The sequence below is a fragment of the Bison bison genome, unplaced genomic scaffold (genome assembly GCF_000754665.1).
Source record: "Bison bison bison isolate TAMUID 2011002044 unplaced genomic scaffold, Bison_UMD1.0 scf7180017864465, whole genome shotgun sequence".
Taxonomy (NCBI): Eukaryota; Metazoa; Chordata; class Mammalia; order Artiodactyla; family Bovidae; genus Bison; species Bison bison.
In genome coordinates, this window is record NW_011495026.1 from 9,885,615 (window position 1) to 9,891,990 (window position 6,376).

Consider the following 6,376-nt stretch of genomic DNA (forward strand, 5'->3'; position numbering starts at 1 on the left):
GCCGTTTCCTTCTCCAATGCGTGAAAGTGAAGTCGCTCAGTCGTGTCCGACTCTTCGGGACCCCATGGACTGCAGCCTACCAGGCTCCTCCGTCCATGAGATTTTCTAGGCAAGAGTACTGGAGCGGCACTAGCAATAGCTAATACAGTGTCAAGCTTGAGCGAGGCACTGTTCTAAGCACTTTATATTTACTGACATTTAATCTTCCCCAAACCCTGTGAGATAAATATTACTATTATCTCCACTTACTTCCCTTTCACAAATTAAAAACTAAGGTACAGAAAGAGGTTAAATAACTTGCCAAACTGTAGAGCTAGGGTTCCTAAGCAGTATGACTCCAAAGTGTATGGTCTTAAGCATTATTGTATTGTTGTTCAGTTGCTCAGTCGTGTCTGACTCTTTGCGACCCCATGAACTGCAGAATGCTAGGCCTCTGTGTCCTTCAGCATGGCCCAGAGCTTGCTCAAACTCATGTCCATTGAGTTTGTGATGCCGTCCAACCATCTTGTCCTCTATGGTCCCCTTCTCCTCCTGCCTCAGTCTTTCCCAGCATCAGGGTCTGCCTCTTAAATTCTAAATATCTAAACCTCCCGTTGTGATTTCCTTGAGCTGAAGTGCCACTCCCCTAACATTTTTATGTGGGAGCTCCATTTTTACCTCAGAACAGCTATGAAGCCAAATTTAAAATAAAGCCAGAAAAAGGTAATCACATGAAGTATTGTACTCACCATTATTGCCTATAAGGAAATGGAGGCCCAAGCAAGAGTGGTTTATGAAGGGACTGGATGAAAGCCAAGAAGAAAAAAGTATACATTATCTTAGTTACTTCCACCTGCCACCAAGACACACCTACCTCCCTTATTCGAATGAACTCTAGAGCTTATTTCTGCATTTCTACAAACAAATTAATTTCAATAGTCTCTTTGAAAGTCTGGAAGAATCTTCCAGTCATTCTTAATCCTTATTCCCTAGTAAGACTCCAAGGATTCAAGTTTGCTACAGTCAACTTTTCCAGAGGGAAATTGTCCCAGCACAAGTTCTCTGGACAAGGAATACTAAGATGTGGTTCATGTTCCTCAAATTAAAAACTAAACTGAAACTAAATTGCCCTGGAGCTACGCAAGGAGTTAATAGCAAAGAGGGAAGATGGAGGTGAAATTCACTATATTCATCTAATCACTGAGTGGAGAACTGGAATCTAAAAGTTTCCGACTCTACTTCCTTTCATCCGTAAGACCAAGAGCCACCTTGTAACTGCAGATATGCATTAGATAGCATCATAAAAATGAATTATTTATTTTAAAAGCCTCTCTATTAAGGTTTTTAATGTTGTGAAGATCATTAAGCTATCTGACCATTTCATTCACTAATTTTCAGGAAAAAGCTTACTTATTCCCTTCACTTATCTGCCATCTACTTTCATTTTTTCACCAGCATCCCACTAAACTAAGAATACAAAGGCAACTATCTCCATCCAGAGACAATAAGAATTGCTCTCATGATGGAAGCCCTCTCTCTAATGATTTTTGGTGTCTTTTTTTTTAACTTTTTACTTTTAAATCATTATAGATACACAGAAGTTGCAAAGGTAATACACAGTGATTTTGTGTACACTTCACCCAGTTTCTCCCAATGATTATATAATTATACATAATTACAATACAACATGAAAACCAGGTATTTGACATTGGTGTAATGTGCATATATAGCTTTATATCATTTCATCACATGTAAAGTCGTGTAACCATCTCTGCAAACAAGAGCTATTCTATCACCATAAATATATCCCCTCAGGCTATAGTCACACTTACTCTCCCTGTACTATTACTAGCCTCTGGCAATCACTAATCTGTCTTCAATCTCTATAAATGTAATTATTTCAAGAATATTATTTTAATGAAACCATATAAGTGACCTTTAGAGACTGGCTTTTTTCACCAGCACAATGCCCTTGAGATCTATCCAAGTTGTTGCATATATTGACAGTTTATTCTTTTTATTGCTGAGTGTTCCAATCTGTTTAACCATTCGCCTACTGAGGAACATTTTGGTTGTTTCCCGTGTGGGTCACTTTCACTTCACTTCACTTCATGTGGGTTTAATACAAATAAAGCTACTGTAAATAACTATTTTCTTTAGCTTCATCTCTTTTGGCCCACTGCAGAGGACTATTTTTTTTTAAGTTGAGACCAAGGTGAAATTTACCTTTTTCAACTTTGTCTCCTCCCTTTGTTACTCTCATTTGCCACTCACTGGCTCGCATATAGAAGCCATTCTGATGTCTGATTAAATCAGTTCTTCTTCAAGGACTATAGATAATATTCTAAGCCATGTCCTTTGAGCTGTTTTACAGACACTGAAACCCCCATGAGGTGGAATAAGTTAATTGTATACTGCCCACAAGCACATAGACCCCAGACCAGCTAGAACCAGAAGGTTGATGATGCTGACTCACCATTACTTCACCACCAATCATGCAAAAGAATGTCCATGAGCTGATCACACACCCTGCAACCCACTCCCTCACTCTGGTTTTAAAAACCTTTCCCTGGAAGCCATCAGGGTGTTTGGGCCTTTTGAGCACTAGCTGCCAGGACTCCTTGCTTGGCACCTGCAATAAATGTTGCGCTTTCCTCCACAACCATCCAGTGTCAGGAGATGGGCATTACTGCACTGGGGCAAGCTGACTCGTTTGGTTCAGCAACACAACTACTGTATAGATAATTTTAAAATAATAATGCTACAGCAGCATATTGTCTGTATTTTAATGCATAAAGGAATTTAATGGCATCAATATGTTAGTTGTTGTGAATGTTTACTTCAGATTTTTATTTCACTATCTTTTAATAATTTCTTAAAATCACAATTTCTCCATGTACAAACTTGAATGTTCCAAAGTTGTTATACACTTTTTATAACACCATACCAAGTCTGAAGTTAATTCTCATAACAAAAAGAAGAAAAAGGTAACACCAGTAAGTCTATAAAAACATACACACAAAAAAATAATAGTTTCCTATATTATTTCCCAATGTATATACCAACTTAAATTATTTCTTTCATTTCACTTACCCAAGCCAATGAAGGTCACAATTCAAGCTTCTGTGTCCTAGGAGCCACCAATGCTAACAAACCGATGACATTTAAGTTGAAAATATGTTAGGAAAACCAGAATTACATACTTTAAAGCTGATGAAAAAGTGAAAGTAGATGAACATGTGTTTTAAAAGAGGAAGTTTGTACATCTTTTGATACACTAAAAAAATCCAGCTTTCTGATGAGGATTTGAACTGTAATGACATATAATATCCTACAAATCAACAAGAAAACCAACAACCTAATGAGCAAAATATATGAACATATAGTTCACATAAAAAGAAATACAACTGGATGTAAAACATTAAAAAAGATGGTCATAATTCTCATAAAAGTATAAAGGCCGATTAAAGCTCAAGTTGCACCATTTCTTTTCTCTTCAACTGACAAAGCTCAAAACATTTTTGATAACTCAATATTAGAAAGAGTTTGAAGAAATAGACACTCTCTTACCTTGCTGGTGGGCATGAACTGGTTTAGCCTTAATGGAGGGCAATCTTTTTAAAACTTCAAGTGCTTGTATCTTTTGACCCAGCAATTCCATTCCTAGAAACAAATCATATGGAAATATTCACACATGACCAAAGTATACAAGCTACCACTGCTACTTTGTTTGTATAGATAAAAGACTGTTAGGTTTTACTTTTATTTTTTATTAGCATTTAGTGGCCTTTTGTTCCTCAGTGCCCAGAAGGACCTTTCCTTAGTGTCATTTCCCATGTCAGAAGGAAATTTCACAGTTCAGAAACCAATTGTGGTCACACTTGTGTAACAGAAGAGGTAGAAGGAGGATGTCTCAGGCATTTCCTACCTAAAATCTGTATCTTAGTATAGTGCATCCAGCAAGAACACACTCAAAATTGAAGGAATTAAACAAGCTCTTTGGGAAAACATAGTGCAGGAACAAACATGAAGTAATTAAACAATGCTGTTATCTCAAAAGAAACTGTTTGGAACCAAATGCTTTATCAGTAATACAGCTTGTAGGTTGCAAATTCAGACTATGAATTTAGAAAAGAATCCAGAGTCAGTTCATAGTCTAGATAAAAAAAAAAGTGTTAGTCACTCAGTCATGTCTGACTCCTTGCAACTCCATCTATTGCAGCCACCAGGCTCTTCTGTCCATAGGATTCTCCAGGCAAGAATACCGGAGTGGGTAGCCATTCCCTTCTCCAGGGGATCTTCCAGACCCAGGAATCTGGGTCTCCTGCATTGCAGGCAGATTCTTTACCATCTGAGCCACCAGGGAAGTCCACAGATGAAAAAGAGACTTCTGTGAATTCTAAACCTTCTGACAGGCCTGATCCGGATATCTTAGAAAAGCTGGCTTACCAGTTGTGGTTTGCTTCAGTTGCAGGAAATTTTGACCTTTGAGTCCCCAGATAATGTGCAGGTCCATTCAGGACTTAGTGCTTTCTTTCGATGAATCATTGGAATCCAGGAGTCTGTTCCCTGAGCTCATCAGCACATGGGTTTGTTAACAGTACCTGATAGGGCCCTCTCTAGTGAGACAGAAAAGGATCCTTCTGGAGGTATCTTTTCCAATAGACAAAAATCTCTAGTTGTGATGCTTAAGGTCTTCATCTTCCAAGAGCACACTGTGAAAAGGTGGCTCCATTGGAGCAAGATTATTTTTAATAGAAGAAGTTAGGCCTTTACAATGTTGAAATACATCTCCTTTTATCAGCTGCGGATGAGAGAGGCAAAGGTCAAGTGCATTGGGCGTCCAGGGACTATCTCCAAGGATTAGAGTTTACGAGTTCTGAAAGGGGTAGACCTGAGATGTAGAAAGACTAATAGCAGTGCTTTGGGCCAGGGTATTTGGAGGGTCTCTACAAATTTTGCCAATTGTGTCTTAATAATGCCATTTGTATGTTAGACTAACTCTTGGGATTGGGTATGGTAAACACAGTGAAAGTGTTATAAAACCAGCCAAACAACAAAGACTTCTCAAAAGTATCTAGAAAGTAAAACAGATTCCTCAAACACTGTGAAGTTTGGAAGGAAGGTGTTCCCCTGGTAGGAATAATCTTTTCTGACAAAATTTTAGCCATGGAAGAAGCAGTGACTTGCCTACAAGGGAAAGCTCCAGCCCAGTGTGAAAATATACAAACAACAAATAAAAAATATTTAGGTCTATGAGACTAGGCAGATGTATGAAATCCATTTGCCAAACCTCAAATGGTCCATTGTGCAGTTTTAAATGTCAGGGAGTAGTATGAACATGCTTCCCTCGGTTAGTTTGGAAAGGTAGGACAAGTGAGGTAGGTACTTTTTGTGGCCCTATTAGAATCTTCTCACTGATATTGGTTCATGAATGCTAACACTCTGTCAGTGGACCAGTGGTTCAATGCATGTACAGTGGTAAAGAGTAAAAACCTTAGAATTTCTATAGGACCACTTGTTATTTGGCCTAAATCAGAGTTCTCTCTTTTTATCACACCAATAGTTACTAGATCAATACAATGTGACATTAGTGAAAGACTAGACACATAGAACTCTTTTGGTGTTGGAGAAGACTCTTGAGAGTCCCTTGGACTGCAAGGAGATCCAACCAGTCCATTCTGAAGGAGATCAGCCCTGGGATTTCTTTGGAAGGAATGATGCTAAGGCTGAAACGCCAGTACTTTGGCCACCTCATGTGAAGAGTTGACTCGTTGGAAAAGACTCTGATGCTGGGAGGGATTCGGGGCAAGAGGAGAAGGGGACGACAGAGGATGAGATGGCTGGATGGCATCACTGACTCGATGTACCTGAGTCTGAGTGAACTCCAGGAGTTGGTGATGGACAGGGAGGCCTGGCGTGCTGCGATTCATGGGGTTGCAAAGAGTCGGACACGACTGAGCGGCTAAACTGAACTGAACTGAGACACATAGATCAATAGAACATAAAAGAGAGCCTCAAAGTAGGCCCACACAAATACAGCCAACTGATCTTTGACAAAGGAGCAAAAGCAATTAAATGGAGAATGCACATTTATATAGATATAAACCTATAAAATGTTAGAAGAAAACACAGATAAATCTTCATAACCTTGAGTTAGGCCTTGGCTTCTTAGATATGATACCAAAAGCACAAGAAACAAAAGAAAATATAAATTGGAGTGCATCAAAGTTAAAAACTTTTGTTCTACAAATGGTATTATCAATAAGTGAAAAGACAACCCACAGAATAGGATAAGAATTTTGTCATATCTGATAAGGAATTTATATCCAAAATACATAAAGAACTACTATGACTCAACAAAAAATATATAAATTACCCAGTTTTTAAATGGGCA